At 33.2% G+C, this 10000-nt stretch overlaps 1 long non-coding RNA gene across 2 annotated transcripts in view; it reads right to left on the bottom strand.

Annotated features, from left to right (window-relative positions):
• The window catches only part of LOC135225491 (uncharacterized), a 34895-nt gene that overhangs the window by 22472 nt on the left and 2423 nt on the right, over positions 1–10000 (bottom strand). Inside the window, exons 2-4 of one of the 2 annotated variants that reach the window (XR_010316998.1) lie at positions 3605–3667; positions 3234–3295; positions 2792–2888 (exon numbers count right to left, since the gene is read on the bottom strand). This is a non-coding gene — a long non-coding RNA (uncharacterized LOC135225491). Of the gene's footprint in view, positions 1–2791; positions 2889–3233; positions 3296–3604; positions 3668–10000 lie in introns of those variants that run through there. The other variant, XR_010316999.1, reaches the window with a different exon arrangement.

The following is a 10000-nucleotide window of genomic DNA, read 5'->3' as shown; positions in this document are numbered from 1 at the left end:
ATATTATATATATATATATATGCATACACACACACACACACACACACACACACACACACACACATATATATATATATATATATATATATATATATATATATATATATATATATATATATATATACATATAGAATTGCAATATCATCTCATGATCAAATGAAAAATCAAAATTTGCACAATATGAAGTAAAAAATAAATAAATGAAAACAAAGCATTGAAACCACATGATACCTCTCTTTAATTTTTTCCTTTTGGTTAAATTCACGGTATATCAAATAACTCATTATTTTTTTATGTTCCGATGTTTTGAAAGGAACATCAAACGATTTCACATTTTTGAGGATACTAATATGTGGCTACAAACTTTAATGTCGTCAATGAAACTAAAACTGCAACCGTTGATGTGCAAATAAATTCAGCCCATATCTGCATACCTGTGAAGTACAGTCAGGAATTACTCATCAAGTAATTCCCTTCTCCACCCGCTCCTCAGACGATCGAAGCAAAAGGTAAGTTAAACCCAACCGAAATGCGCAAATTAATCCGGTCAAAGATTTAATCCCAGGTCGACCTGGCTTTTATATGATTACTATATTCAACGAACCGGTAGACGATGCCATGAAGAGATGTGAAACATATTCCTGGGTATTCGACCGCATCTCACAAGCATTTCGACTAGGCCTAACGGTGGAACTGGCCTAGACTTTTTTTTCCCCTAATTTGAGCTAAACCTAAAGCATGAACTGAAGTGAATTTCAGAAAACATTAAGAGGAATCTGTTGCTAAACACACATATCCAGCTATACACACAGACACATTATATATTATATATATATATATATATATTATATATATTATATATATATATATATATTCAGCTCCTAAATAGCATGACTTTGCAAGCCTTCTTGATGGTTAATTTTGGGTCTCCATCAGAATTCAACTTGGCTGCATAGGATCAACTGGAGATAGAGAGAGGGACTGCCTTTGATCGAGGGGATTTCATACAATAGGCGTTCTAAGAACGATGGTCCCAAGAGAACAGTGTCGAATTAATTTCAGGATTAGGGTTATTGAGAGAGAGACAGAGACAGAGACAGAGACAGAGACAGAGAGAGGGAGAGAGAGAGCGAGAGAGAGATCTGTTCTCGGATTATTTTCTTAGTAAGGAATCCAGACATTGATTGATTGTCTGATATTGAGATGCAATTAATCATTTCGTTGTCGATTCTCCTAATCAGTACTGTCAGCTTAAAGGCCCAAGAAGAAGAAGAAGGAGAAGAAGAAGAGGAAAAAGACGAAGAAGAAGAAGAAGAAGAAGAAGAAGAGAAGAAGGAAAGAGAAGTAACTAGAAGTGAGGTAAGTAGATAAGGAAATGCTGTTAATCAGTACTTACGTGGATATGCTGGTTATTCTAAAATGATAGAGAGAAAAATAAATAGAGAAATTAGATATTCATGTTAAAAATAGTTTAACAGATTGATGACGTGTGACACCAAATGTCAGTCACTTTGATGGCTTACATTTCTTACCGTTTTGTTGGTTGCTCGATATTGTAATAGACTATAATGAAGTTTTTCCTAAAACAATTGAAGCATCAAAATTCGGTCTTCTTCATGGACATGAACATGGGATTCAAATATTAAAACTAAACTCTGAAATGACAATGCTCAGAATTTTGCATGAGAAGCTTCATGAGAAATTCGATTAACTCCATCTACAACTCCATCTCAATCTCCTTCGGTAGATACAAACGGACTTGAGATTAACACAACATTTAACTGTTGCAATATGCACCGTTGCTTTTATTGCACTTCAAGATGCAAACGTTTGCATCATCTTGATCTGTGAAAAAATTATTACTTTTCATGAGAAATTCGATGTACTCTCTCTCAACGTAATTTGTCTTGTTAACTTAAAAGTTACATTTTTGTTAACAGATCAGAGAGAGAGAGAGAGAGAGAGAGAGAGAGAGAGAGAGAGAGATCGGACACCTGTAAAAGCCCCGTTGGGATGAAGCGGAAACAGTTTTATTCATTTAGAAGATAGATTCCTTCCCAAAAGGTCAACTTCAACATTATAGACAGCGATGTGATCAAATCTCATACAATAAAAAAAATTTAAAAACCACATCCAATTTGACATTTCAGAAACAAATCTGCCAAAAGCAAACTCCCTTTCCCTCTGAGAGAGAGAGAGAGAGAGAGAGAGAGAGAGAGAGAGAGAGAGAGAGAGAGAGAGAGAGAGAGAGAGGGGTTCAAAGCTCCAGCACGAAATGATGTAATTCCCTGAAGAAGAAAAGTCTAAACTTTGCAATATGCATCAGGTGCTGTCATACTCATATATTGCTGGGGAAGTTCCTGTTGCCGATTAAAGTCTAGTGAAGCTGAGAGAATAAAAAATAAATTCGATCGAAACTTTATTTGGAACATCTTTCAGTTTCCGCTCAAAATCTCTTTTTGCCAGTTCGAGTTAAACTTTTGATAATCCAGTATTGAACTGGATTTCTTTTTAGAAGGATTTTAACCCTGGACAGGTATCGCTATTTCGCTACCTGGTTAAAGGTTTCGTGGTCGGCCTCGACCTGAGGGTCTAGAAAAATTTGCCAAAAATCAGTAACTTCATTTTTGCTGTACATTATAGTTTCTAAAATTAGTTTAAAGATAATACTATACTACTGAAGAGATAAATAATACCCATCTACAAATTTACTATTTATTGTAAATATTTTCAAAAAATAAGTATATAGCAAAAAATAATTTACAAAATTATTTATAAAAAATACAAAATAGCCTATATAAAGAAATAAATTAACTGAATCCTTCCTAAAACTATAATTTACAATGTGCCACAGCCAGAAAAGGTGTCGGACCCATAGAGGTCCAAATCTGAAAAGATAAAAAAAGGGTAAATTTTTTTGACCCCCCATAAAAGTGAAATTTTCACGCATTTTTTGGGGTACCTAAATGAATTAGGAAGTGGCTGATTTTCATACAGGATAAATTCATATTATCCTGAAATGTAATTATGTAAAAATATTTGGACGAAGATGATATTACCTGTTATATCAGGGGCCCAATCTAAAGGTCACTTTTTTACCTGCTATTTTCATCATGAAAATTTATTATAAAAATGGCTGTAATACTAAAAGAAATTATATTTATGCATGAAAATATACCAGAATTTCGTAAATTCTATAGAGAACAAGAATATATAGCGGTATGGCAACTTACTTTTCGGATCTGCCAATAAAATGGCCACAGCCGACGCTTACTCTGACGGCCACATCTACCACCTGAAATGGAGGAATGTAATGTAATTTTCAGTGTGTTATTTAGTTACCTAATTATGCCTAGATTTGCATAAAACTATTATGGTGGCTTGCTGGATGTTTGTACATTATTTTGCAGTCATCAAATAAAAAATCTGACCCAAAAAACAAACTTGAATGTAAAGGTCATTTGTTGACCTCCTCGTTTTACCATGAAAGTTTCTTATAAAAATGGCTCTAATTACTATAAGATATGATATTTATGCATGAAAATCTACCAGAATATCACAAATTCCATAGGGAACAAGAATATATAGCGGTATGGCAACTTACCTAATGGATATGTACAGTAAATGGGCCCCCATCCACGACAAGTGCGATGGCCAAATTTTCTACCTGAAATAGAAGAATGGAATGTAATTTTCAATGTGTTATTTAGTTATCTAATTATGCTTGGATTTGTATAAAACAAATATACGAAACATAAACATAAAGGATGAGAGAGAGAGAGAGAGAGAGAGAGAGAGAGAGAGAGAGAGAGGAGAGAGAGAAATATGCGAAACACTAAAACAAAGGATGAGAGAGAGAGAGAGAGAGAGTAATATAATAATAATAATAATAATAATAATAATAATAATAATATCCTTTATTCCAATAATACATTGGGTTTTCTATTTACATCAGGTCATCAACCAAGGTTAGAAAGCGCACATTAAAGCTATTAAAACAATAAAATCATAGTATACTATAACAACATACACACATACATACATATACATATCTATATATACATATACACATATACACACATACACACATACATACATACACACATACATACATATATACAAAACCTGAATTAGGAAAATCACAATTTCGGTTATAAAACATTGTTCCTAGAACAATAATTAGTAAAATTACTCCAACATAAAATGTTCTTCATAGATAATGGTATGTCTTAAAAAGCGGTTATTGACGTGAGACGTGGCTAATGTCAGGTACGGTTGTTTCCAATAAAACTTATCTACGAAGCTTAATTATTGTTTAAAAGATGTTTTCTTAGTTTATTTTTAAAAGATCTTAGGGATTCTTCGTCTTTCAATGAGCCAGGTAAACTATTCCATAACTGTGGACCTTTAGTATTTATTTCCCTTGATCCTATATCGGTATTGGCTCTTCTGGACACTAGATTATTTGCTTGTCTTGTAGTCATCCCTGTCACCGAGTCAACGGTTGTAAAATTATAAAGCCAGTTCGGAAAAACATTTTTTTAAACTTTAAAAACCAAAACACAAACATCAAAAGTGTACTTGTTTTTCACTTTCAACCAACCCAGTTCTAGTAAAATTGGAGATATATGATCATATTTTCTCACTGTACCCATGGCCACCCGAGCCGCAAAATTTTGAAGTTTTTGTACTCGTTGCATAAGGACGTTGCTTGTTGAACCCCATATTATATAGCAGTAATGAATTAAACTTAATACTAATGATTGCACTACGATTAGGCAAGTTTCTGGTTCGAATAAATTTTTTAGTCTATTGAGATAAATAAGTGTCCCCATAACATTTCTGTGCAGTTCATCAATATGTTTTTCAAATGTCATGTATTTATCGAAGTGCACTCCAATATTCTTTACGGATTCCATAGGTTCGATGATGGCCCCATTAAAATTGATTTTGATGTTATCCCCGATTTCGGATAGATATTGTCTGGAGCCTAGGAATATACATTGAGTTTTACTTTCATTCAACAATAAGCCATTTATTTGAAAATACATCTTTTTTCTATATAAAATCTCCTCAGCTTTGCGTACTAAATCTTCCAAGTTATCGATGTAGCCATCAATTATTATTTGAGTGTCATCAGTATACTGAACAATGAAACAGTCACTTAAAAAATTTCTCAGGTCATTTACATAGATGTTGAATAAAATTGGTCCTAGGATTGAACCTTGAGGTACACCAAAACCGACGTTTTTGGGGGTTGAGACAACATTTTTGAGTCTGACAGATTGTACTCGATTACGTAAATAGTCTGTGAACTAGGATGGATCAATATAAAGTGTCTGACATTTACCCAGCAAAATTTCATGGTTCACACTATCAAAAGCTTTCGACAGATAGAGAAGTAGTAAAAGGGAAATTTTCTTCTTGTCTATGTTATCGTAGATTTTATCCGATATTTTTAATAGTGCTGTTTCCGTTGATAGTTTTGGTCGAAAGCCATGTTGACTGTCAGAAATGAGGTGATTACTTTCTAAGTATTCGGTTAATTGGTTTGATACTATTTTTTCTAATATTTTAGATAAGACCGGGAGTAAAGAAATTGGCCTGTAATTAGAAATTTCGACTCTATCTCCGTTTTTAAAATAAGGAACAACATGGGGATTTTTCCACGTTTCTGGGTAGATATTGAGTTACGATAGATGTTATTTAATTAATAATTGATAGTAATGTAAATAAAATTCTCTAAAATTATATAGAGTGTCTTTTATAAAACGGAGCGTATGCCATCGGATCCGTACGCATTTGACTCTTTGAGAGAACTAATGACTAGATGACAGTATCACAGTCAACAGGTGACGGTTTAAAAGAATATAAACTGATTGTTTGGGAATGTATTCATTTCATCGGTTTGTGCTCTTCTATTATTCCTGGCCAGTTCTTCTTGCGTTCTTTCATATGTCTTTCTTCCTACATTCGCAAAATACTCATTAAATTTCTCTGCCTTGTCAGTTAAATCTTCATTTTCTATTTGAGATTCTTTGTTAGTATTATTGGGCAGAATTGAGCGCACTATTTTCCAGGAAGTACGTAAGTTATTCTTATTACTTTTAAGTTCGTTCCTGTAGTGTTGTTTCATACTGTTATCCATTTCAATTTTTACTTCCTTCTTTTTCTCTTTAAAATTATTTCTCAATATGTATTATTCCTATCTTTTCTTGATATGTTTTGTTTTTATAATTTATCTCTTATTATTATATTTTGTTTGATGTTATTAGTTATCCAGGGTTTAGGGGGGCGGGTGATTACTTTCGTTACTATTGGAGCACATTTATCAATACATTTGGTTAAAACATTCGTTAAAATTTGCACTTGAGAACTTACATTATCAGTGTTTAAAATACCATTCAAAGAGAGAAAGAGAGACCCACAAACATGCGAAACATAAACATAAAGGATCAAAGAGGCATAAGAGAGAGAGAGTGAGCTTTACTCACTATAGCTTTCAGAGATGATATGGATTTTTTCATATGGAGAGAGAGAGAGAGAGAGAGGGAGAGAGAGAGACCCAGAAATATGCGAAACACTGAAACAAAGGATGAGAGAGAGAGAGAGCGCTTTACTTACTATAGCTTTCAGAGATGAAATATATTTATTTATATGGCGAGACCTTACAGACCTTACAGACCTTACATTTTGTTCGGGTTGCCCCAGGTCCCTCAGTGTGAGGCACCTCTAATGTCTACAAGAGAGTTGCTAGTACATCTTCCGGTATATTTTGCATTTTCCAATCTTGGATGGTCTGGGATGCAGTTTAGATATTTGTCGAACTTATTCTTAAACACATCTACGCTCACTCCCTGTATATCCTCAGATGAGCTGGCAACGCATTGAATAGACGCTGCATTATTGATGCTGGTGCGTAGTGGATTAATGTCCTGTGTGCTTTCCTTATTTTTCCTGGTATAGTTTTGGGCACTTTTAATCTACCTCTGCTTGCTCTTTCTGATATTTTTAGTTCCATGATGTTTTCTGCTATTCCTTCTATCTGTTTCCATTCCTGAATTATCATGTAGCGTTCTCTTCTCCTTTCTAGACTATATAATTCTAAGGATAGTAGTCTTTCCCAGTAGTCAAGGTCCTTAACTTCTTCTATTCTAGCTGTAAAGGACCTTTGTACACTCTCTATTTGTGCAATATCCTTTTGATAGTGTGGGTACCATATCATATTGCAATATTCAAGTGGACTACGAACATATGTTTTATAAAGCATAATCATGTGTTCAGCTTTTCTTGTTTTGAAGTGCCGTAACAACATTCCCATTTTTGCTTTACATTTTGCCAATAGAATTGCTATTTGATCATTGCATAATGTTCCTATTCATCATCACACCAAGGTCTTTAACTGCTTCCTTATTTTTGATTGTCTCATTATTAGGTCCCCTATATGCATATAGCTTTCCTTCTCTGTCTCCATAATTTATTGATTCAAATTTATCCGAGTTAAATACCATCCTATTTACCTCTGCCCAATCATATACTTTGTTAAGGTCTCTTTGTAGAGCGTTCCTATCTTCATCACAAGTAATTTCTCTACTTATTCTTGTGTCATCGGCGAAACTAGTCACTACTGAATCCTTAACATTACTGTCTATGTCTTCAATCATAATAACAAACAGTAATGCAGCTAACACCGTACCTTGTGGCACACTGGATATTACCTTGGCTTCATCCGATTTCTCATCTTTTGCAATGACTATCTGTTTTCTGTTGTGTAAAAATTCTTTTAACCATCTTCCTACTTTATCCACGATATTGTGTTTTCTAATTTTCTTCGCTAATATATTATGGTCTACCTTGTCAAAAGCTTTTGCAAAGTCTAGATAAAACACATCTGTTTCATTTCCGCTTTTCATAGTTTTGAATATTTTCTCACAGTGGACTAACAGTTGGGTTTGTGTACTTTTTCCGGGTATGAAACCATGTTATCCTATATTAAACAAATTATTTTTTATTAAATGTTTCATATTTTTCTTCATTACCCTTTCATACACTTTCTTAATATGTGATGTTAGACTCACAGGCCTATAATTACTTGCCTCTAGTCTTGATCCACTTTTGAATGTAGGGGTAATATATGCTAATTTGTGCTCATCATAAATCTTGCCTGTATCTACACTTTGTCTTAATAATATTGCAAGTGGCTTTGCGATAGAATGAACTACTTTCTTTAACAAAATAGCAGGAACTCCATCAGGCCCTGCTGCAGCTCCATTTTTAATTTCATTAATAGCCTGCACAATATCAGCTTCATTAATATCTATGTCAGCTAAATATTCACTATTTTTGTCCCTTACTTCTATATCATTATCTATTCTAGGGGTGAATTCTTTCTTATATCGTTCTGCCAATATGTTGCAAATTTCCTTTTTTTTCATTCGTTAATCTCCCTTCAATTCTTAGAGGGCCTATTTCTATTCTTTTATTTATCTTTTTTTGCGTATGAGTATAATAGTTTGGGGTTTTGCTTGATATTTATTAGAGTTTTTTCTTCCAAGTCCCGTTTTTCATTTTCTTTTGATTGTTTAATCTTTTGTTCTGCATTTTCTATCTTACTTTTTAGTTCTATAACTTTCCATGCATTTTTTTCTTTTGCAAGACCTTTTTTCCACTTTCTGATTTTCTGGAACAAGATCCTTCTGTCTCTTGGTATGCATGGACTGATGATTACTTTTCTTCTTCGGTATATATTTATCCACTATTTCTCTAATATTTTACATAATATCTCCGTATTTACCCTTATGTCATCACTTACGAAAATATTATCCCAATCTTTGTTTAACTCTTCATTTATTTCTGACCATTTTATATTGTTACTGTAGAAGTTGTATTTTCCATATCCTTCCCACTTTTTCATTTCTTGCTTATCTCTGTTTTCACTTGCTTTGGAATGGACTGTTAATTCTATGACATTATGGTCTGAAATACTCGCATTATAACTATTATTTCTTTAACATAATTCATCTCATTCTCAAATACTAGGTCCAAAGTATTTTCCTTTCTTGTTGGCAGGTGCTTTATTTGTTGAATGTTGTATTCTAGTAGCATATCTAATAGCTTTTCGAATTGCCTCTTATCTTCTGCACTACTATTACTCTCTTTTTTATATGTATAAATACAACCACAATCTCCTATTCGTTCTTTCCAGTCTACGAAAGGAAAGTTGAGGTCTCCAGATAGGAGAATAGTTCAGTCCTTGTGATTTCTACATATATCATCCAATTTTCTATTATTAAGTCAAACTCTTTAGTATTAGGAGGTCTATATATTACTATGTTCATTAATTTTTCAGAATTCAATTCTACCGCTATTAGTTCACATTCTGAGTTACTATATTTCTCATATATTTTTTCTTGTTTTTTGTCTTTTCCCATATATTGCGGTTCCCCCTTGATTCCTATTTTTCTATCTGATCTATAAGTTTGGAACCCTTTTGTTATTTGATCATCATTCCAGTCTCTTGGGAATACCAGGTTTCACTTATATTCATATCTATCTTTTCTTTTCAATTTGGGTTAGTTCTTCTAAGTACTCTATTTTTCTTTTTGAGTTACTCGTAACTAAACCCTGCGCATTCATCACTATGATGGTTTGCGTGTTTTCTCCTTCATTTAATATTGGTAATAATAAGGATTTTCCCATGTCTCTTTCCTGTTCTGGTATGTTGTTCTTTTTTTCATTTCCAGAAATTCTGACATTAAAAATCCAACTTTTCCATAATATTTGATCTTCCTTCATCATAATTATTTATTTTGTCTGAATCTGGAATTTTCTCCGTATCTGTAATATCCACTTGCATAATAAATACAGTTATTATCTCTTGAGTAGAATCTTGGAGCTGAGGCTTTGATATTTTTTGCTGACATCTCTGCATATCTCGTTGATGGCTTACTTTTTTCTTTTACCTGATATTCTTTATTCCTCTATTTGTTTCTTTCTTATT

This window comes from Macrobrachium nipponense, chromosome 13, assembly GCF_015104395.2.
Source record: "Macrobrachium nipponense isolate FS-2020 chromosome 13, ASM1510439v2, whole genome shotgun sequence".
Taxonomy (NCBI): domain Eukaryota; kingdom Metazoa; phylum Arthropoda; class Malacostraca; order Decapoda; family Palaemonidae; genus Macrobrachium; species Macrobrachium nipponense.
Note: the sequence above shows the minus strand (reverse complement) of the source record. Positions and strands in the feature narration are given on the sequence as shown.